Genomic DNA, 25129 nt, shown 5'->3' on the forward strand with positions numbered 1-25129 from the left:
ACCCAAGGCAAACGGAAACCAAGCCTGTGCACATACTATGCACTTGGTATCTGCTGGCATGGGAAATCTGGAAAAACAGATGGGACATGCAACTATGACCACCCTAGAAAATGTCATGCCCATATGACAACAGGAAAATGCAAACTCCCTTCCTGTAAGCTTTTTCACCCTGAAGTGTGTACCTCTTCAGTACAGGAAAGACTGTGCTATAACTTAAATTGCCAGGCATACCATCTAAAGGGGACAAAAAGATACAAAACATCCAGGCCATGGGAAAACCTGGGTAGCCACAGCCACTCAAGAGGGAGAGGTTTTTTAGTGCCAGGAAGGAAAAAAAACTGGCAGGAAATGGCAGAAATCGTACACCAAATCCAGTCATTCCTGGAGTGGAACCACAGTCGATGGCCTCCACTCCAAACCAACAGATACAGATACTAATGCCGGAAAAAAAATCCCCCCCCAGTACCAACAATACCACCAGTCCGATAACATTCTTCTTTGCAAATATACAGGGTCTAAAGCCAGCAACAAACAACAAAATACCTTTCATCCGTGGACTGCTTGCAGAGGCAAAGGCAATGTTCGCGGCTTTCACTGAGACCCACATAAAGGATCACTTGGACAACGAAATATGGATCCCAGGTTACAACCTATACAGATGTGACAGAGTGAACAGGCAAAAGGGGGGGGTTGGCCTGTACATTGCAGAGTCACTTGTTTGCACAGAACTGCTTAATGCCTCAAATGACGTAGTGGAAGTTTTAGCAGTAAAGGTCGAGAACCAAAACCTAGTCATTGTGGTAGTCTACAAGCCTCCGGATGCAACATCCCAGCAATTCCAGGAACAGCTGTTAAAAATTGACCACTGTCTGGAAAATCTTCCAGCTCCTGCACCCAACATCTTGCTCCTGGGGGATTTCAACTTAAGGCACCTAAAATGGAGGAATATAGCAAATAATATTGTTGCAGTAATAACACCAGGAGGCAGCTCTGATGAAAACTCACACTCACACGAGCTTTTAAATCTCTGCACAAAATTCAATTTAAACCAGCAAATAATAGAGCCTACTAGACTGGAGAATACACTAGACCTCATCTTCACTAACAATGATGATCTGATAAGAAATGTCACCATATCAAAAACAATATACTCAGATCACAACATAATTGAGGTTCAGACATGTATGCGTGGAGCCCCAGACCGACAAAATGAGACTAGTCACGAGGGAGCATTCACCAAATTCAACTTCAATAACAAAAACATAAAGTGGGACCAAGTAAACCAAGTCCTAACCGATATAAGCTGGGAAGATATACTAAGCAACACAGACCCAAACTTATGCCTAGAACAGATTAACTCGGTGGCACTCGATGTATGCACAAGGCTTATTCCTCTAAGAAAAAGGAGGAGTAGATGTAAAATAGAAAGAGACAGGCGCTCCCTTTACAGGCGACGGAAAAGAATAACAGAGCGGCTAAAAGAGGTCAATATATCTGAAATGCGCAGGGAGACACTGGTCAGAGAAATAGCAAGCATCGAACTTAAGCTAAAAGAATCCTTTAGGAGTCAGGAATCGCGGGAAGAACTAAAAGCCATAAATGAAATCGAAAGAAACCCAAAGTATTTCTTCTCCTATGCCAAATCAAAATCGAGAACAACGTCCAGTATTGGGCCCCTACTTAAACAAGATGGGTCCTACACAGATGACAGCAAGGAAATGAGTGAGCTACTCAAGTCCCAATATGACTCAGTTTTTAGCAAGCCGCTAACCAGACTGAGAGTCGAAGATCAAAATGAATTTTTTATGAGAGAGCCACAAAATTTGATTAACACAAGCCTATCCGATGTTATCCTGACGCCAAATGACTTCGAACAGGCGATAAATGACATGCCCATGCACTCTGCCCCAGGGCCAGACTCATGGAACTCTGTGTTCATCAAGAACTGCAAGAAGCCCCTATCACGAGCCTTTTCCATCCTATGGAGAGGGAGCATGGACACGGGGGTCGTCCCTCAGTTACTAAAAACAACAGACATAGCCCCACTCCACAAAGGGGGCAGTAAAGCAACAGCAAAGAACTACAGACCAATAGCACTAACATCCCATATCATAAAAATCTTTGAAAGGGTCCTAAGAAGCAAGATCACCACCCATCTAGAAACCCATCAGTTACACAACCCAGGGCAACATGGGTTTAGAACAGGTCGCTCCTGTCTGTCTCAACTACTGGATCACTACGACAAGGTCCTAAATGCACTAGAAGACAAAAAGAATGCAGATGTAATATATACAGACTTTGCAAAAGCCTTCGACAAGTGTGACCATGGCGTAATAGCGCACAAAATGCGCGCTAAAGGAATAACAGGAAAAGTCGGTCGATGGATCTATAATTTCCTCACTAACAGAACACAGAGAGTAGTCGTCAACAGAGTAAAGTCCGAGGCAGCTACGGTGAAAAGCTCTGTTCCACAAGGCACAGTACTAGCTCCCATCTTGTTCCTCATCCTCATATCCGACATAGACAAGGATGTCAGCCACAGCACCGTGTCTTCCTTTGCAGATGACACCCGAATCTGCATGACAGTGTCTTCCATTGCAGACACTGCAAGGCTCCAGGCGGACATCAACCAAATCTTTCAGTGGGCTGCAGAAAACAATATGAAGTTCAACGATGAGAAATTTCAATTACTCAGATATGGTAAACATGAGGAAATTAAATCTTCATCAGAGTACAAAACAAATTCTGGCCACAAAATAGAGCGAAACACCAACGTCAAAGACCTGGGAGTGATTATGTCGGAGGATCTCACCTTCAAGGACCATAACATTGTATCAATCGCATCTGCTAGAAAAATGACAGGATGGATAATGAGAACCTTCAAAACTAGGGAGGCCAAGCCCATGATGACACTCTTCAGGTCACTTGTTCTATCTAGGCTGGAATATTGCTGCACTCTAACAGCACCTTTCAAGGCAGGTGAAATTGCCGACCTAGAAAATGTACAGAGAACTTTCACGGCGCGCATAACGGAGATAAAACACCTCAATTACTGGGAGCGCTTGAGGTTTCTAAACCTGTATTCCCTGGAACGCAGGAGGGAGAGATACATGATTATATACACCTGGAAAATCCTAGAGGGACTAGTACCGAACTTGCACACGAAAATCACTCACTACGAAAGCAAAAGACTTGGCAGACGATGCACCATCCCCCCAATGAAAAGCAGGGGTGTCACTAGCACGTTAAGAGACCATACAATAAGTGTCAGGGGCCCGAGACTGTTCAACTGCCTCCCAGCACACATAAGGGGGATTACCAACAGACCCCTGGCAGTCTTCAAGCTGGCACTGGACAAGCACCTAAAGTCAGTTCCTGATCAGCCGGGCTGTGGCTCGTACGTTGGTTTGCGTGCAGCCAGCAGCAACAGCCTGGTTGATCAGGCGCTGATCCACCAGGAGGCCTGGTCACAGATCGGGCCGCGGGGGCGTTGACTCCCCAGGTAAACACTCCTCTCTCCAGAACTCTAGTGCAGACACATTCATCACCTTCAAAACTACCATTAGAAAACATCTTATCTCCCTGATAAACCCCATCAACTAACTACACGAATACCACCTGGTGGTTCACAATTACACTCACTCACCCATTTGACCATAAACAGAAATATTAATCTCAATCTTAAAATAATGAATCCTATGATACTCCAATGCTGAAACTATGTACTGTGCCAAAACAAAAGCATTCACATTGCTAAACTCACAAACTACTTACCTCATAATTTGTAATATTTTAAAATAAAGAATTAAACTAAGTCTGCCCGAAATGCCTAGCCATGCTAGGCGTTCTAGTGGTACACTCTGTAATCATTATTTAACTACATGTAAACCCCGCAACAACCAAATTCTGTAAATTCAACATTGTAATCTTTATAGAGAATAAACTTTGAATTTGAATTTGAATTTAATGAGGATGAGGCAGGACTGCAAAGAGACCTGGACAGGCTGGACATGTGGTTCAGAAACTGGCTTCTCGAATTCAACCCTGCCAAATGCAAAGTCATGAAGATTGAGGAGGGGCAAAGAAGACCGCAGACAGAGTATAGGCTAGGTGGACAAAGACTACAGACCTCACTCAGGGAGAAAGACCTTGGGGTGACCATAACACCGAGCACGTCACCGGAGGCACACATCAACCAAATAACTGCTGCAGCATACGGGCGCCTGGCAAACCTGAGAATATCGTTCCGATACCTTAATAAGGAATCGTTCAAGACACTGTACACTGTGTATGTTAGGCCCATACTGGAGTATGCAGTACCAGTCTGGAACCCCCACCTGGTCAAGCACGTCAAGAAGTTAGAGAAAGTACAAAGGTTTGCAACAAGGCTAGTCCCAGAGCTCAGGGGAATGTCCTACGAGGAAAGGTTGAGGGAAATTGGACTGACGACACTGGAGGACAGAAGGGTCAGGGGAGACATGATAAGGACATACAAGATACTGCGGGGAATAGACAAGGTGGACAGAGATAGGATGTTCCAGAGAGGGGACACAGAAACAAGGGGTCACAACTGGCAGCTGAAGACTCAGACGAGTCACAGGGACGTTAGGAAGTATTTCTTCAGTCATAGAGTTGTCAGGAAGTGGAAAAGATTAGCAAGTGAAGTAGTGGAGGCAGGAACCATACATAGTTTTAAGAAGAGGTATGACAAAGCTCAAGAAGCAGAGAGGGAGAGGACCTAGTAGCGATCGGTGAAGAGGCGGGGCCAGGAGCTGAGTCTCGACCCCTGCAACCACAATTAGGTGAGTACACACACACACACACACACACACACACACACACACACACACACACACACACACACACACACACACACACACACACACACGTGAAGCAGTATCGCTGAATAGTGGTCCCAGGATTTAGCGTTCTAGTGGCTGTCCTAAGATATTAGAGGTCATCGTACGTGAGTGAATCAGTGAACATACCTACAAGAGTGTAATAGCTTTCAAGAGTGCGAATAATGTGATAAGATCAAGAATTTTACAATTTAAATTTGAATGAATGTTGAGTGAGGGAGGGTAGCAGTCAGCTGATGAGGCTGCTGGCTCCAGTGTTGACACAAAATATACAAACATATTAATTGGGTTAACGGTGTGATCTGAAATATTAATAAATACAGATATTGGTTGTTATAGCAGCAATGTAGCGATAAGGTCATAAACGAGTGATTAAGAAAATACTGAAAGTAAGAAAAAATTAGTCAATCCCCAGCCGTTGGTGTTGTGAATGTAGTTAATATCATCAGATTTGTTATGACCATAATACTGTACTAAAGAAAAAAGAGTGAATACCAAGTCTAAAAAAGAAAATAAAAACTTGAATGCATGATAAAGTTTCTGATTGAGTTACAAAAGTGAAGGAGTTGATAGTAGCCAACCAGCAGGAACCTCCATTGTTGTGCAGACATCACTTGCCTATGTGTGGTTAATTTTGGTTAGTGTCTAAAGTCTCAGTGTCTTGTCCTGTTGGTTGTATGCTATACCATCACTCTCTCCCTAACTTTCAGTACCAGGAGATAGGTAGGGGTAACCCTGATAATGTTTAGTAAATTATCTAAATATATTCAGAGGAGTTGTGTAGCCTAGTGCCCCCCCTGACAGCGACACGTTAGTAAACTAGTATGCACATACAAACACACGTGTTCACCAGTAATTATTATTATAATAAACATTAGTATATATTAATAAGGAATTAAGTGAGAAATAATCTATAGTCTTCAAAAAAGTAACGTAGCCTAGTGTGCAAAGATCCGGGCCGGGAGAGTACCGGTGACCAAGAACAACAAAGCCCCGGGCCGGGAGAGTACCGGTGAACCAAGAACAACAAAGATCCGGGCTGGGAGAGTACCGGTGAACCAAGAACAACAAAGATCCGGGCTGGGAGAGTACCGGTGAACCAAGAACAACAAAGCCCTGGGCCGGGAGAGTACCGGTGAACCAAGAACAACAAAGATCCAGGCCGGGAGAGTACCGGTGAACCAAGAACAACAAAGATCCGGGCCGGGAGAGTAACGGTGAACCAAGAACAACAAAGATCCAGGCCGGGAGAGTACTGGTGAACCAAGAACAACAAATATCCGGGCTGGGAGAGTACCGGTGAACCAAGGACAACAAAGCCCTGGGCCGGGAGAGTACCTGTGAACCAAGAACAACAAAGATCCAGGCCGGGAGAGTACCGGTGAACCAAGAACAACAAAGCCCCGGGCCGGGAGAGTACCTGTGAACCAAGAACAAAGATCCGGGCCGGGAGAGTACCGGTGAACCAAGAACAACAAAGCCCCGGGCCGGGAGAGTACCGGTGAACCAAGAACAACAAAGATCCGGGCCGGGAGAGTACCGGTGAGCCAAGAACAACAAAGCTCCGGGCCGGGAGAGTACTGGTGAACCAAGGACAACAAAGCTCCGGGCCGGGAGAGTACCGGTGAACCAAGAACAACAAAGATCCGGGCCGGGAGAGTACTGGTGAACCAAGAACAACAAAGATCCGGGCCGGGAGAGTACCGGTGAACCAAGAACAACAAAGATCCGGGCCGGGAGAGTACCGGTGAACCAAGAACAACAAAGCTCCGGGCCGGGAGAGTACTGGTGAACCAAGAACAACAAAGATCCAGGCCAGGAGAGTACCGGTGAACCAAGAACAACAAAGATCCGGGCCGGGAGAGTAACGGTGAACCAAGAACAACAAAGATCCAGGCCGGGAGAGTACTGGTGAACCAAGAACAACAAATATCCGGGCCGGGAGAGTACCGGTGAACCAAGAACAACAAAGCCCTGGGCCGGGAGAGTACCTGTGAACCAAGAACAACAAAGATCCAGGCCGGGAGAGTACCGGTGAACCAAGAACAACAAAGCCCCGGGCCGAGAGAGTACCTGTGAACCAAGAACAACAAAGATCCGGGCCGGGAGAGTACCGGTGAACCAAGAACAACAAAGATCCGGGCCGGGAGAGTACCGGTGAACCAAGAACAACAAAGTTCCGGGCCGGGAGAGTACTGGTGAACCAAGGACAACAAAGATCCGGGCCGGGAGAGTACCGGTGAACCAAGAACAACAAAGATCCGGGCCGGGAGAGTACCGGTGAACCAAGAACAACAAAGTTCCGGGCCGGGAGAGTACTGGTGAACCAAGGACAACAAAGATCCGGGCCGGGAGAGTACCGGTGAACCAAGAACAACAAAGATCCGGGCCGGGAGAGTACCGGTGAACCAAGAACAACAAAGATCCGGGCCGGGAGAGTACCGGTGAACCAAGAACAACAAAGATCCGGGCCGGGAGAGTACCGGTGAACCAAGAACAACAAAGCCCCGGGCCGGGAGAGTACCGGTGAACCAAGAACAAAGATCCGAGCCGGGAGAGTACCGGTGAACCAAGAACAACAAAGATCCGGGCCGGGAGAGTACCGGTGAACCAAGAACAACAAAGCCCCGGGCCGGGAGAGTACTGGTGAACCAAGAACAACAAAGCCCCGGGCCGGGAGAGTACCTGTGAACCAAGAACAACAAAGATCCGGGCCGGGAGAGTACCGGTGAACCAAGAACAACAAAGCCCCGGGCCGGGAGAGTACCGGTGAACCAAGAACAAAGATCCGAGCCGGGAGAGTACCGGTGAACCAAGAACAACAAAGATCCAGGCCGGGAGAGTACCGGTGAACCAAGAACAACAAAGCCCTGGGCCGGGAGAGTACTGGTGAACCAAGAACAACAAAGCCCCGGGCCGGGAGAGTACCTGTGAACCAAGAACAACAAAGCCCCGGGCCGGGAGAGTACCGGTGAACCAAGAACAACAAAGATCCGGGCCGGGAGAGTACTGGTGAACCAAGAAGAACAAAGATCCGGGCCGGGAGAGTACCGGTGAACCAAGAACAACAAAGATCCGGGCCGGGAGAGTACCGGTGAACCAAGAACAACAAAGATCCGGGCCGGGAGTGTACCGGTGAACCAAGAACAACAAAGATCCGGGGCGGGAGAGTACTGGTGAACCAAGAACAACAAAGCTCCGGGCCGGGAGAGTACCGGTGAACCAATAACAACAAAGATCCGGGCTGGGAGAGTACCGGTGAACCAAGAACAACAAAGATCCGGGCCGGGAGAGTACCGGTGAACCAAGAACAACAAAGATCCGGGCCGGGAGAGTACTGGTGAACCAAGAACAACAAAGATCCGGGCTGGGAGAGTACTGGTGAACCAAGAACAACAAAGATCCGGGCCGGGAGAGTACCGGTGAACCAAGAACAACAAAGATCCGGGGCGGGAGAGTACTGGTGAACCAAGAACAACAAAGCCCCGGGCCGGGAGAGTACCGGTGAACCAATAACAACAAAGATCCGGGCTGGGAGAGTACCGGTGAACCAAGAACAACAAAGATCCGGGCCGGGAGAGTACCGGTGAACCAAGAACAACAAAGATCCGAGCCGGGAGAGTACCGGTGAACCAAGAACAACAAAGATCCAGGCCGGGAGAGTACCGGTGAACCAAGAACAACAAAGCCCTGGGCCGGGAGAGTACTGGTGAACCAAGAACAACAAAGCCCCGGGCCGGGAGAGTACCTGTGAACCAAGAACAACAAAGCCCCGGGCCGGGAGAGTACCGGTGAACCAAGAACAACAAAGATCCGGGCCGGGAGAGTACTGGTGAACCAAGAAGAACAAAGATCCGGGCCGGGAGAGTACCGGTGAACCAAGAACAACAAAGATCCGGGCCGGGAGAGTACCGGTGAACCAAGAACAACAAAGATCCGGGCCGGGAGTGTACCGGTGAACCAAGAACAACAAAGATCCGGGGCGGGAGAGTACTGGTGAACCAAGAACAACAAAGCTCCGGGCCGGGAGAGTACCGGTGAACCAATAACAACAAAGATCCGGGCTGGGAGAGTACCGGTGAACCAAGAACAACAAAGATCCGGGCCGGGAGAGTACCGGTGAACCAAGAACAACAAAGATCCGGGCCGGGAGAGTACTGGTGAACCAAGAACAACAAAGATCCGGGCTGGGAGAGTACTGGTGAACCAAGAACAACAAAGATCCGGGCCGGGAGAGTACCGGTGAACCAAGAACAACAAAGATCCGGGGCGGGAGAGTACTGGTGAACCAAGAACAACAAAGCCCCGGGCCGGGAGAGTACCGGTGAACCAATAACAACAAAGATCCGGGCTGGGAGAGTACCGGTGAACCAAGAACAACAAAGATCCGGGCCGGGAGAGTACCGGTGAACCAAGAACAACAAAGATCCGGGCCGGGAGAGTACTGGTGAACCAAGAACAACAAAGATCCGGGCTGGGAGAGTACTGGTGAACCAAGAACAACAAAGATCCGGGCCGGGAGAGTACCGGTGAACCAAGAACAACAAAGATCCGGGCCGGGAGAGTACTGGTGAACCAAGAACAACAAAGATCCGGGCTGGGAGAGTACTGGTGAACCAAGAACAACAAAGATCCGGGCTGGGAGAGTACTGGTGAACCAAGAACAACAAAGATCCGGGCCGGGAGAGTACCCGTGAACCAAGAACAACAAAGATCCGGGCCGGGAGAGTACTGGTGAACCAAGAACAACAAAGATCCGGGCTGGGAGAGTACTGGTGAACCAAGAACAACAAAGATCCGGGCCGGGAGAGTACCGGTGAACCAAGAACAACAAAGATCCGGGCCAGGAGAGTACTGGTGAACCAAGAACAATAACAATAGTGTGTTAACGTGACCCTCCCCCCCTCTTTTTCAAAGTACGACAAGCTAGTAAACACACACTCACACAAACACAAGTGTACACAGTAAATATTGTATAGTATATATTAGCGTATATTAATAAGGAATTGATTGTGAAAATTTTTTATAATCTTCAAAAGAGTAGCGTAGCCTAGTGTGTGCACGCACACGCGCACACACCTACACACACATACACACACACACACACACACACACACACACACACACACACACACACACACACACACACACACACACACACACACACACACATCCACACATGGTAACTAACACACATCCACACACACACACACACACACACACAAACCTAACAAAACACATTAGCTCATAAATCCCCCTACCACACACACATTCTTAAGATAAGCTGAAGCAGTAGAACATCCCAACAGGGTAAAAACAAAATGGGCTCTCAAAAGGGAGGACGTAAAGGCAAGGGAACCGATGATGGCTGGTCAGAAAAGGAAGAATGGGTAGAACATCTCAAGAACAAAACGGAACAATGGGAGAAAAGGTTAAACGAGCTTTGCAATAACATGTTAGAGCAAATATCTGCAGAGAGCAAGAAGTGGGAATCACGAGCTGTAGTAGCTGATGCAAAGATACAGAGATTGGAGGAAGAAATGGATGTGCTGAAGCAGGATCTAAAGATGAGGTCCGAAAGGAGCAAGATGACTGAAATGTGAACATCAGCAGGCAGCGAGGGGACTGAAGGAGGGGATGGATCTAAGCAGTCTTTTGCAGCAGTAATATCAGGCCATCATGGTGTCTGGGAGATGATTAGGGAAACAGCAAAGGAGATGCTTAAATCAGATCCAGAAATACAGAGGGAAAAGAAATGGGAAGAGGAGAGGGAGAGGTCAATACTTATTCATGGGCTTCAGGAGGCTGAAGGGCAGACCTATGATGAAAGAAAGCATTGAGAGAAAACAGAGATTAAGAACATCATTGCAATAACAGGAGATAGGGACATGTCTCAGGTAGAAATTTTCACAGACTTGGGGGGTATTCGAGGGGAAAAAAAATCGACCAATCAGATTGACATTCAAGAAAGATGTGGTATGGAACAGGATACTACAACAGAAACCACTGTTAAAGGACTCTCCAGATTATCAAAAAGTGTTCCTCAATCGAGACAGGATACGAAAGGAAAGGGAACAACTGAAAGTGAGATCAAGACAGAACCAGTGGAAGGAAAGAGAGACAGGACAGGCAACGACAGACAGGAAAACTCAGCCTTTGGGGGAACATCAAACACAAATGCTTACAGAAACCTCTCAACCCCTGTCACCACATATCAACCAAACACAGTAAACAGAAACGAACCTCACTCCATAGCCACCACCCCCCTAAGCACTAATTCCACAATCACAGCAGCCTCCCATAATATTGTGCCCTGCCTCCCACCCTCCCAGCCTGCACCTTCCTCTTCCATCTCCCAAAATACAGTAATGGAAAGGAAGCTAAAGGTATGGTACACCAATGCAGATGGAATAACAAATAAGAGTGAAGAGTTGCAAGAATGCATCATTGATGCATCACCTGACATCATAGCACTAACAGAGACAAAACTTACAGGGATGATAACAGATGCAATTTTTCCACCTGGATATCAGATTATGAGGAAAGACAGAGAGAACAGAGGAGGGGGAGGAGTAGCATTGCCTATAAAAAGCCAGTGGAGTGTTCAGGAGATGGGAGGAATGGAAAGAAGGGAAACAGACGACTTCATTGTAAGAACACTTCAGACTGGTGGTCCAAAGGTGATGATAGCAGTGATGTATAACCCACCACTTAAAAGCAGGAGAACAAGAGAAGAGTATGATGTGCACAATAGGGCAATGGTGGATACACTAGCCGAAGTGGCCAGGAGGGATCATATGGATAGGACAAAATTGCTTATAATGGGGGATTTCAATCATAAAGAGATTGACTGGGAAAACCTAGAGCCACATGGGGGACCAGAAACATGTAGGGCTAAGATGTTGGAGACTGTATTGGAGAACTTTATGCATCAACATGTTAAGGATACAACCAGAGAGAGAGGAAAGGATGTTACAGCAAGGCTGGATCTCATTCACCTTGAATAGTTCAGACATAAGGGATATCACCCACGAAAGACCCCTTGGCGCTAGTGATCATGATGTCCTGAGTTTTGAATATCTTGTTGAGTTAACTGTGGAGAATGCAGCAGCAAGAGAACAAAGAGAAACCAAACTTCAAAAAAGGGGACTACATAGGAATGAGAAGTTTCCTGCATGAAGTGCAGTGGGAAAGAGAACTAGATGGAAAGACAGTAAATAAAATGATGGAAATAGTAACCACTAAGTGCAGGGAGGCAGAAGAAAGGTTCATACCAAAGGGCAACAGAAAAATGGTAAGACCAGAGTGAGCCCATGGTTTAATTGGAGGTGTAAAGAGGCCAAAGCCAAGTGTGCGAGAGCATGGAACAGGTATAGAAGGCAAAGGACTCAAGAAAACAAGGAGCTGAGCAGAAGAACCAGAAGCGAATATGCAAGGATGAGGAGAGAGGCCCAGAGGCAATACGAGAACGACATAGCATCAAAAGCAAAATCTGAACCAAAGTTGTTACAGTCACATTAGGAGAAAAACAACAGTCAAGGACCAGGTAATCAGGCTGAGGAAAGAAGGAGGGGAGATCACGAAGAGTGACCAAGAAGTATGTGATGAACTAAACAAAAGATTTAGAGAAGTATTCATAATAGAGTCAGGAATGCTTCTAGCAAACTGTGGAGGTAGGGTGCACCAGCAGGCGCTGGACACAATACACATAACCAAGGTAGAGGTGAAGAAACTGCTAGACGAACTCTATACCTCAAAGGCGGTGGGCTCAGATAACATATCTCCATGGATACTGAGAGAGGGAGCAGAGGAACTGTGTGTGCCATTAGCAGCAATCTTCAGTAAATCTATCGAAACAGGGCAATTGCCTGAGGCGTGGAAGACAGCACATGTAGTTCCAATTTTTAAGAAAGGGGACAGACAGGCAGCATTAAACTACAGACCAGTGTCACTGACTTGTATAGTGTGTAAAATCATGGAAAAGATTATCAGGAGAAAAGTAGTGGAACACATTGAAAAGATTGGGCTCATACATGACAGTCAGCATGGCTTCAGAGATGGGAAATCCTGTGTCACAAATTTACTTGAGTTCTACGATAAGGTAACAGAAGTAAGACAGGAGAGAGAGGGATGGGTAGATTGCATCTTTTTAGATTGCAAGAAGGCTTTTGACAGTACCACACAAGAGACTGGTGCAAAAATTAGAGGAGCAGGCAGGAATAAAGGGGAAAGTACTGCAATGGATCAGGGAATACCTGACAGGAAGGAAAACGTGTGTTGGTACCTGCTGAAGTGTCTGAGTGGGCGAATGTGTGGAGTGAGGTTCCACAAGGTTCAGTCCTAGGCCTGGTGCTGTTTCTTGTATACGTGAATGACATGGTGGAAAGAATAGATTCAGAAGTGTCACTGTTCACTGATGATGTGAAACTGATGAGGAGAATACAAGTGGGAGAGGATCAGTTAAGATTACAAGGGGATCTGGACAAACTACAAGTATGGTCCAACAAATGGCTCCTGGAGTTTAACCCCAGTAAGTGTAAGGTCATGAAGATTGGGGAAGGACACAGAAGACCGCAGACGGAGTACAGGTTAGGAAACCAACAGCTGCAAACGTCAGTTAAAGAAAAGGATCTTTGGGTAAGCATTATAATGAACATGTCCCCTGAGGCACACATCAATCAAATAACTGCTGCAGCATATGGGAGATTGGCAAACCTGAGATTGGCATTTAGACATCCGAGTAAGGAGTCATTCACGACAGTGTATACAGTGTACATAAGGCCTATACTGGAATATGCAGCGCCAGTATGGAACCCTCACTTAGTCAAACATGTCAAGAAATTGGAGAAAGTGCAAAAATTTGCAACACGATTAGTTCCGGAACTGAGGGGTATGTCTTATGAGGAGAGGTTAAGGGAGCTCAGCCTGATGACACTAGAGGATAGGAGGGATAGAGGGGACATGATAACAACGTATAAAATACTAAGAGGAATTGACAACGTGGACAAGGATCGAATGTTTCAGAGATGGGACAGAAACACGGGGACAATTGGAAACTGAAAACCCAGATGAGTCATAGGGAAGTTAGGAAGTATTTCTTTGGTCTTAGAGTTGTCAGGAACTGGAATAATCTGGAGAGTGAAGTAGTGGAAGCAAGTTCCATAAATAGCTTTACGAAGAGGTATGACAAATATCATGGAGCAGGGAGAGAGTGAATTAGTATCGACCAGTGAAGAGGCGGGGCTAGGAGCTATGATTCGACCCCTGCAACCACATATAGGTGAGTACATATAGGCGAGTACAATGATGGAATACGTAACAAGAAAATGCAAGGAGGCAGAGGAAAAGTTTATTCCCAAGGGCAACAGAAACAATGGGAAGACCAGAACGAGCCCCTGGTTTACCCGACGGTGTAAGGAGGCAAAAACTAAGTGCAACAGAGAATGGAAAAAGTACAGAAGGCAGAGAACACATGAAAATAGGGAAATTAGTCGCAGAGCCAGGAACGAGTATGCACAGGTAAGGAGGGAGGCCCAGCGACAGTATGAAAATTACATAGCATCGAAAGTCAAGACTGGGCCGAAACTTTTGTATAGCCACATCAGGAGGAAGACAACAGTCAAAGACCAGGTGATCAGGCTGAGGACAGAAAGTGGGGAACTCAAAAAACGATCAGGAGGTATGCGAGGAGCTAAACAGGAGATTTAAGGAAGTTTTTACAGTAGAGACAGGAAGGGCTCTGGGAAGACAGCACAGAGGGGAACATCAACAGGGAATATACCAACAAGTGTTTGATGACATACGAACAATGGAGGTGCAGAAGCTGCTAAGTGACCGTTATACCTCAAAGGCGATGGGACCAGATAACATCTCCCCGTGGGTCCTTGGAGAAGGAGCAGAGACGCTGTGCATGCCTATAACCACAATCTTCAATATATCCCTTGAAACTGGGCAACTACCCGAGATATAGAAGACGGCAAATGTAGTCCCCATTTTTAAGAAAGGAGACAAACAAGGTGCTAAACTACAGACCAGTGTCACTGACGTGTATAGTATGCAAAGTCATGGAGAAGATTATCAGGAGGAGAGTGGTGGAGCACCTGTAATGGACCAAGATTATAAATGACAACCAGCTTGGATTCATGGAAGGCAAATCCTGTGTCACAAACCTTCTGGAGATTTATGACAAGGTAACAGAAGACACGAGAGAGAGGGGTGGGTGGATTGCATTTTCCTGGACTGCAGGAAGGCCCTCGACAGTTCCTCACAAGAGATTAATGCAGAAGCTGGAGGATCAGGCGCACATAACAGGGAGGGCACTGCAATGGATCAGAGAATACCTGACAGGGAGGCAACAACGAGTCATGGTATGTGAAGAGGAATCAGAGTGGGCACCTGTGACGAGCGGGGCCCCACAGGGGTCAGTTCTAGGACCAATGCTATTTTTGATATATGTGAATGACATGATGGAAGGGATAGACTCTGAAGGGTCCCTATTCGCAGATGTGAAGTTGACGAGAAGAATTAAATCGGATGAAGATCAGACAGGACCACAAAGAGACTTGGACAGACTGGACACGTGGTCCAGAAACTGGCTTCTCGAATTCAACCCTGCCAAATGCAAAGTCATGAAGAATGGGGAAGGGCAAAGAAGACCACAGGCAGAGTATAGGCTAGGTGGACAAAGACTACAAACCTCACTCAAGGAGAAAGTTCTTGGGGTGACCACAACACCGAGCACGTCTCCGGAAGCACACATCAACCAGATAACTGCTGTAGCATATGGATGCCTGGCAAACCTGAGAATAGCGTTCCGATACCTTAATAAGGAATCGTTCAAGACACTGTACACTGTGTACGTGGAGTATGCAGCACCAGTTTGGAACCCCCACCTGGTCAAGCACGTCAAGAAGTTAGAGAAAGTACAAAGGTTTGCAACAAGGCTAGTTCCAGAGCTCAGGGTAATGTCCTACGATGAAAGGTTGAGGGAAATCGGACTGACGACACTGGAGGACAGAAGGGCCAGGGGAGACAACGACTGTTACATCTGGGGCCATGTCTATGAGCCTGTTTTGGCCCCTTTCCGTAACAAGACGTCGAATCCAGCTCTCGTCTAGTTGTCCTTAGACACGTCAATTTAATATGGGGATTTTCATTAGGAGACTGATCCGACTAAATAAAATGTGATCTTTATTATAAAAGAAACCATATAAAACTTAGTATATGATACAAAGTTCTCTCTTGTAGTGTTATACATAAAAGTACACGTTGTCTGGGACTAAGTAATCTTCTAGAGCGAGGGAATGTATTAAAGGCTGAGTGCATGAATGTGCTCAGAAGAGTATGAACAAACTCTTGAGAATGTGTGTGGAAACTTACTCAGAGCAAGTGCTGTGAACCTACTCAGTAAGAGTAGTGAACCTACTCAGAGCAAGGGCTGAGAACCTACTCAGTAAGAGTAGTGAACCTGCTCTGAGCGAGGGCTGTGAACCTACTGACGGTACCACTGAGTGGTAAGCCGACGTCAGGTTGGTCACGTGACTGAGGGAGACCTCAGTACCTGAACTGCTAACTGGCACTTAAACCTAGTGGTTTCCCACTACATGGAAATATTAAGGACTGCTAACAAAACATAATACAATATTAACATTAGCATATATATAAAATAAAGGAGCATATTTTATTATAAAATAAAACGGGTATGGCCATACTCTTAACACCTCCCCCTCACGACCGCAGGTCGCACCAAGAAAAGTAACAAGGTTTATTTTTTAAACCTAACAAAATTTCAAACCAAAAACTATTTCACAAAAAGATAAGTCTCACGAGCCATGATGCTCTGAATTTCAGTGCCTGTCACTATAGCATATGCTTCATACACTTGGGCTGCACATCAGCGTACATGTAGAGACAGCAACAGAGATGATCATGACTTCATAGAGCTTCACAGTAGTGGATGAGACTGCATTTCATCAGTCTTGAGTGAAGGAGATAATATTCCGCTCCTACAGTGGTAGTGGAATACATTGCAGTGAGGACCTCCGTCACGACAACTGCGTTATGAAAAGGTAGTGACGAGGTGTGTGGGAGGGGTGGCGTCCGGTCTGCATACCGCGCCACTCAACATTTGTATAACACCTTACACTCAACTCCAACTATCTCCATGATTTACCAATACACAACACTTAATATATGAAAAGTTATTAACCATGAGCAAAATAGAGGTAAATATATTGGCTATTAAATATAAAATTTTTAAATAAATCTTAAATAGTCTATAAAGCAGTCTTTAATTTTGTCATTCAGACTAATTACTCTATGCATCTTCAAAGCTATTTATACTTAAAATTCCTTAAGGAAATATTTTTGGTTCAAAATCTATTTTGTACTAACAGTTCAGCTGTCAAAACTCATCTCCATCTTTTTATCACAAATATAGAGGGAGTTCAGTACTTAAACTGTATTAGACAAGTGCTTATGTAACTTTGCTTTTAATTCTCAATTACAGTCAAGGACGCAGAAAATGCGTCAGTTTATATGAATAAAGTCTAGGACAAACAAATGGAGTGGGGGGGGGGAATCAGCCGACCGCTCAGGTCGGATACACGTCATCTCCAACAAAGTCAAGTTCGGCAAGGGAACAAACTTGACCATAACAAATGTAGTCATCAGCAGACAAGCTTCTGGACCTCGATGAAAATGTTTACTGTCAGAACACAACAATACTACGAGTGAGGTGCACTTTTAACACCAGGACCCGACCACGTACCAGGTGGATGAAAACTACCCATAATCTCTAACTGAAGACTAGAAATTCTAACAGATCGCTGTCCTCTCCGACCTCTGCCAGCTCTACAATCAATGGCAACAAAAACCGGTCCAACAGTAGCAACAGCTTTCTTCAAAGCTTCTTCACTTTCCTCACTAATCAAAAAGTCAGTGTCTCCACACCTGACTTGCATGGGTAATACCAACATTTGTCATCCTCAGCTTCATAGGGGATGCATCTTCGGCGTCAATTCCACTGTTGTCGCCATTATCACACTTGACAGAACAATCAGGTTCTGCTCAGAGGGACTCGCCAGTTTACCAGTCTGGCGGAAATACGGACTCCTGCTCAGGGACTAACTTGTGATACAGAGGCTAGTGTGTCAAAAGTGTATGCTGACTTCTGCTCAGGGACTAGCTTATACGACAGTGGCTAGTATGTCAGGAGGCGTATGCAGGCTTCTGCTCAGGGACTAGCTTATTAAACAGACTAGTGTGTCAGAAGGCGTGCATGAAATATAAATCCTGGGAGTGAAATTTTTCCCAGGCACCAAGAACGACGACGTCTTGAAGAGAAAACGAAGAGCTTCCTGAAGTGTCCGTCGAGTCTACTCTCATGTCCCTCTGCTGGACTTGTGTACCTTCAAAAACCTCTTCCAGGTGATGAAGGAAACTAAGCGCAATGCTCCGACGAAAAGATGCAGCAGCACGAGACAATGTGGCGGAAACCGTTGAATTCAAGGTTATCTTGGGGTTCAGACAAACCGTTCCTCTATGTCTCCTCTCAGCTGAGCCACAACACAAGTTACTGAAGCAACGGCTCAGTAACAGATATGAATTATTATTATTATTATAATCAAAAAGAAGCGCTAAGCCACAAGGACTATAAACAGATATGAAGACAATCCCTGACTCTTCCGAGTCAAATAATACGAGAAAGCACATGTCGCTTGCCATAAGTGCCTTTGATAAGTTCGATTCAGGCAGTGACTTCGACGTGAACATCTTGTCAAGAGTAGTGTCAATGTCTCAAATGACAGTACTTTGATCACTTATTACTCATGTAGGCAAATTGTTGAATTCTCAATGATGTCACCCACGACTATAGCGTGTCATCCGTGACTGTTGTGCAAGAGTAGCCCTTACAGTTTATCATCTCCGCTCACACTCTTTCCAGAGCACGAGAGGTAATAATATCACACCACTTTTTTCATAAAAGCTTTAACAAATACAAGTTCTGTTTCTCATCTTGGTCTTCGACGTCTCCAAATGACAAAGACCAATGAGACCAACAGCACTACAAAGATTTCTTCATACAGAAATTGCACAAAGGCACCAGCAGTATCAGCTAGAGCAGTAGCTGAAGCAACAATGCCAACAAGGCTGCAGAACAGATTAATGAAGTCCACATTAAACTGCAGCAAACATCAAGGAACCAGAGAGTAGGTTCTGTTCCAAAATGTCATTACTTAACTTGTGCCTTCAATATACTAACTAGACTAATATGCATCGTCCCAGGACAGCAGTGACTCAGAAAATAACTGAAAGATTCTTGGTCTTATGATGGGCGCGAACAGTAGCACCGACTAGGCTAACTCCCAACGTGTGGATGCTCTTGGCTACTCTGACACATGAAGAGACAAGCCAATCTTCATAGCTCCAAACTTATAAGATGCCAAGAATCTCCCAAAGTCAGTCCTTTCACTCGGCCCAGTAATGGAGTCGCCAATACCATTAGCAATGGGGAAGAGAAGGTAGACACACTGGACATAGTTCCTTAAAACACGTGATTGCTTGTTTACTGGGAGAGTGGTATGTGATAGCCAAACATCAGTAGCCATCATTGCTGCGAGTCTATATTAACACTCGCAAGTTACCAATTTCCCGCTCTAGAGATTTCTCTATAAAGCAAGTAAAATATTAAAGTTGGGACCTTAGCTCCCTTATCTGATGCTTCAGAATTTCAGCAGGAAAGTATACTTGTACCTCCGAAGGTCCTGACATTATGAAAACATGTTTTTACTCCACAAGAGAGGAAACTGCTCCGGGTGCTCGACTGTAGACATAGTCGGTCGAAATGGCCATTGTCTCCAACACCTTGGATCAAAAGGCCTCCCGGACAGGCATCCCATTTGTTACACCTGGGACCATGTCTATGAGCCTGTTTTGGCCCCTTTCCGTAACAAGACGTCGAATCCAGCTCTCGTCTAGTTGTCCTTAGACACGTCAATTTAATATGGGGATTTTCATTAGGAGACTGATCCGACTAAATAAAATGTGATCTTTATTATAAAAGAAACCATATAAAACTTAGTATATGATACAAAGTTCTCTCTTGTAGTGTTATACATAAAAGTACACGTTGTCTGGGACTAAGTAATCTTCTAGAGCGAGGGAATATATTAAAGGCTGAGTGCATGAATGTGCTCAGAAGAGTATGAACAAACTCTTGAGAATGTGTGTGGAAACTTACTCAGAGCAAGTGCTGTGAACCTACTCAGTAAGAGTAGTGAACCTACTCAGAGCAAGGGCTGAGAACCTACTCAGTAAGAGTAGTGAACCTGCTCTGAGCGAGGGCTGTGAACCTACTGACGGTACCACTGAGTGGTAAGCCGACGTCAGGTTGGTCACGTGACTGAGGGAGACCTCAGTACCTGAACTGCTAACTGGCACTTAAACCTAGTGGTTTCCCACTACATGGAAATATTAAGGACTGCTAACAAAACATAATTTTTTTTTATTAACACACTGGCCGATTCCCACCAAGGCAGGGTGGCCCGAAAAAGAAAAACTTTCACCATCATTCACTCCATCACTGTCTTGCCAGAAGGGTGCTTTACACTACAGTTTTTAAACTACAACATTAACAGGAGCATATTCTATTATAAAATAAAACGGGTATGGCCATACTCGTAACAACGACATACAAGATACTGCGGGGAATAGATGAGATGGACAGAGACAGGATGTTCCAGAGAGGGGACACAGAAACAAGGGGTCTCAATTGGAGGTGAAGACTCAGACGAGTCACAGGGATGTTAGGAAGTATTTCTTCAGTCACAGAGTCGTCAGGAAGTGGAATAGCCTAGCAAGTGACGTAGTGAAGGCAGGAGGTATGACAAAGCGCAGGAAGCAGAGAGAGGACCTAGTAGCGATCAGTGAAGAGGCGGGGCCAGAAGCTAAGTCCCAACCCCAGCCACCCCATTTAGATGAGTACACCTACACACACACACACACACCTGTGCCCCGGACTAAATGGTAACTAACACACACGCACAAACATACTCATAAACACACACGCGCACACACACACACAGGAGCTGAGTCTCGACCCCTGCAACCACAATTAGGTGAGTACAGCAGGCCTAGTGTCTAATTGACATGTGCCTAGGACAAATTGGAAACAGACACATACACACACGAGCACACACACACATACGAGCATACAAACACACACACACAAGCACGCACACACACACACACACGTAGTGGAGGCGGGAACCATACATAGTTTTAAGGCGAGGTATGATAAAGCTCATGGGGCAGGGAGAGAGAGGACCTAGTAGCAAGCAGCGAAGAGGCGGGGCCAGGAGCTATGAATCGACCCCTGCAACCACAAATAGGTGAGTACAAATAGGTGAGTACACTTGGTAATGCTTTATTTACAGTGAGCAAAGTCAGGGTATTTTACCAGAATGGTTTGTAATATACCACTGTGGATAAAATACTTTGCCATTTCTTGAACATTTCTGAGTAAGTGGTCTCTGAATTCATTAATTTTATCGCACTCCAGTACATAATGACGCAGGGTGTGACGCACTCTAGTACATAATGACGCAAGGTGTGACAATAGTCCATCTGGCAAGGTTTACTTTTCGTTTGGTCTACATCTGGTAGTGGTGATGTAACCTGCCAAAAATACTTGTAACCCAGCTGGAACCGGGCAGTAGTGACATCCAAGAGTCTGCTTATTTTGTTAGATGCACCATAGACATGTGGCTCCTCCTGCATGATGGAATGGTGATAGATGGACTGACTTGTGTCAATCTCCATAAGTCGTAAATCAATAAAGTTCAATTGAAGTTCTTTTCGTATAATTGTTCTCAAACTGCTAACTGATAACCCAAGATTGTAATCTACTCCCTCTTTGAGAGAGTATAACGTAGCCAACTCATCAGTTCTATCATGCATCTGGAGACCAATGTGAGATAGAATCCACAGCGTGTGCACTCTGACTCCACTGTCCACAATCTTACCATACCTGTGTCTGGCTTCTGACACAAGCATGCCACAATTTACACTTAATGAGTTGAGAGCATTTATGGATGACAGAGAATCAGTCACAGTTAAAGTGTCAGCTTAAAGTACATGGACGCATTTGAGTCCAAGGAGTATGGCAAACAGTTTTGTTTGAAGGGTAGAGGCCCGGTTGTTGATGCGTGCTCTTATTTCTTGGAGAGAGCCATCAATCTGTACGACAACAGCTGTATGACATACTTATGCACTCTGCCCAGGCCCAGACTCATGGAACTCCGTGTTCATCAAGAACAGCAAGAAACCCCTATCATGTGCTTTTAACATCTTATGGAGAAGGAGCATGGACACGGGTCGTCCCACATCTGCTAAAAAACAACGCACAGCCCCGTTCCACAAAGGGGGAGTCAAGCAATAGCAAAGAACTACAGACCGATAGCGCTAACATCACATATCATAAAAATCTTTGATAAAGTTTTAGGAAGCAAGACCACCACTCATCTAGATACCCATCAGTTACACAACATGGGTTTAAAGCAGGTCGCTCCTGTCAGCCCCAACTACTGAACCACTATGACAAGGTCCTGGATGCTCTCGAAGACAATCAAAACGCAAACGTAGTATACACAGCATTTGCAAAAGCCTTTGACAAGTGTGACCATGGTGTAATAGCACACAAAATGCGTAATAAAGGAATAACAGTAAAAGTTGGTAGATGGATCTATAATTTCCTAACAAACAGAACAAAAAGAATAGTAGTCAACAGAGTAAAGTCTGAGGTGGCTACTGTGAGAAGCTCTGTTCAACTAGGCACAGTACTCGCTCCCATCCTGTTTCTCGTCCTCATATCTGAGAGACAGGGATGTAAGCTACAGCACCGTGTCTTCCTAAGCAGATGACAACCTAATTTGCATGACAGTGTCCTCCACTGAAGACACTGCAAGACTTCAGGCAGACATCAACCAAATCTTTAAATGGGCCGCAGAAAACAATATGAAGTTTAATGATGAGAAATTACAACTACTCCGAAATGGAAAACATGAAGAAATTAAAACTATATCGGAGTATAAAACAAATTCCAACCACACAATAGAGTGAAAAACTAATGTAAAAGAGCTGGGAGTGATAATGTCAGAAGATCTCACTTTCAAAGGCCACAACATTGTATCAATCTCAGCTGCTAGAAAAATGACAGGATGGATAATGAGAACCATTAAAACTAGGGATGCAAAGCCCATGATGACACTCTTCAGGTCGCTTGTTCTATCTAGGCTGGAATATTGCTGCGCACTAACATCGCCTTTACAGGCAGGTGAAATTGCTGACCTAGAAAATGTACAGAGAACCTTCACGGCACATTACTGGGAACGCTTGAAGTTCCTAAACCTGTACTCCCTAGAATGCAGGCAGGAGAGATTCATGATTATATTACACTTGAAAAATCCGAGAGGGATTAGTACCAAATTTTCAAACGAAAATCACTCTCTATTAAAGCGAAAGACTCGGCAGAAGATGCAACATTCCTGCAATGAAAAGTAGGAGTGCCACTAGCACGATAAGAGACAACACAGTAAGTGTCAGGGGTCCAAGACTGTTCAATTGCCTCCCAGCTTACAGAAGGGGGATTACCAATAGACCCCTGGCTGTCTTGAAGAAGGCGCTGAACAGACACCTAAAGTCAGTACTTGACCAGCCGGGCTGTGATTCGTACGTCGGGATGAGTGCGGCCAACAGTAACAGCCTGGTTGATCAGGCCCTGACCCACCATGAGGCCTGGTCACAGATCGGACCCCGGGGGCGTTGACCCCCGAAACCCTCTCCAGGTAACCATCTCCAGGTAATCATTTAATAATAAACAAACACAATGAAATACATTTGTTTCGTTAGGTTCAGAATGATTTTTGTGAAATTATTGCATACACTAATTTTAGCTTGCCTTATTCGGCAAGATGTGCGTTGCTATTTAAGCCAAAATCGCAAGTTTTACGTATTCGGCACGAGATATATATATATATATATATATATATATATATATATATATATATATATATATATATATATATATATATATATATGTCGTGCCGAATATGTAAAACTGGTCAATTAGCAAGAACTCATTTAAAATTAAGTCCTTTCTAACAATTTTTCTTATACGTTTAAAGATACATTTTTTTCATTAATGTTGATGTAAAAAATTATAATTTTGCACCAAAAGGAACTTAGAAAACTTACCTAACCTTATTATAACAAGAACAATTTATTTTAGCCTAACCCAACTTAATATATTTTAGATTTGTTTACAATAATTTAATACTAAACAAACACAGTGAAATATATTTTTTTCGTTAGGTTCAGAATGAATTTGGCTAAATTATTGCATACACAAATTTTCACTTGTCCTATATGGCAAGATGAGCGTTGCTATTTAAGCCAAGATCGCAAGTTCTGCCTATTCGGCACGACATATATATATATATATAAATATATATATATATATATAAATATATATATATATAAATATATATATATATATATATATATATAATATATAAATATATATATATAAATATATATATATATATATATATATATATATATATATATTGATCCTCATTGTAATAATATCCTTACCTGTTTTCAATTGTTGATATTCACTTTAAAAAAATATTGTGTTGCACTATAAGGTGCAGCCAACGTGCAGGGAGTGTGGAGAGAGCGTATGGAGGTGCATCTAGCAGCGGAGGGAGGAAGTGGGGCACTGACCCACTGCTTCTCACCAGGGTCTCAGGTGCCAGTTACTGTATACTTACTGACCCACCAAACATGATCAGCGAAGCTGAAATGGAGACAGGAAAAGGGAGTAAAAGAAACTGTTTATATAACGCCCCCGCGACCCGGTCCATGACCAGGCCTCGCGGTGGACCAGGGCCTGATCAACCAGGCTGTTACTACTGTCCGCACGGAAACTGACGTACGGACCACAGCCCGGTTGATCGGGAACTACCTGGAGTCTACCTGGAGAGAGTTTCGGGGGTCAACGCCCCCGCGGCCCGGTCTGTGACCAGGCCTCCTGGTGGATCAGCGCCTGATCAACCAGGCTGTTGCTGCTGGCTGCACGCAAACCAACGTACGAGCCACAGCCCGGCTGATCAGGAACTGACTTTAGGTGCTTGTCCAGTGCCTGCTTGAAGACTGCCAGGGGTCTGTTGGTAATCCCCCTTATGTGTGCTGGGAGGCAGTTGAACAGT

At 45.1% G+C, this 25129-nt stretch overlaps 1 protein-coding gene across 1 annotated transcript in view; it reads right to left on the reverse strand.

The window, feature by feature from the left end:
• Window positions 1-24648, reverse strand: part of LOC128700643 (C-type lectin domain family 4 member F-like) — a 52043-nt gene extending 27395 nt beyond the window's left edge. Inside the window, exon 1 of the mRNA XM_070088648.1 lies at window positions 24513-24648. The gene's annotated coding sequence lies outside the window, so the exon portion shown is untranslated. The remainder of the gene's footprint in view (window positions 1-24512) is intronic.
• Between the last annotated feature and the right edge of the window lie 481 nt (window positions 24649-25129).

This window comes from Cherax quadricarinatus, chromosome 2 (genome assembly GCF_038502225.1).
Source record: "Cherax quadricarinatus isolate ZL_2023a chromosome 2, ASM3850222v1, whole genome shotgun sequence".
In the NCBI taxonomy this organism is placed as follows: Eukaryota; Metazoa; Arthropoda; class Malacostraca; order Decapoda; family Parastacidae; genus Cherax; species Cherax quadricarinatus.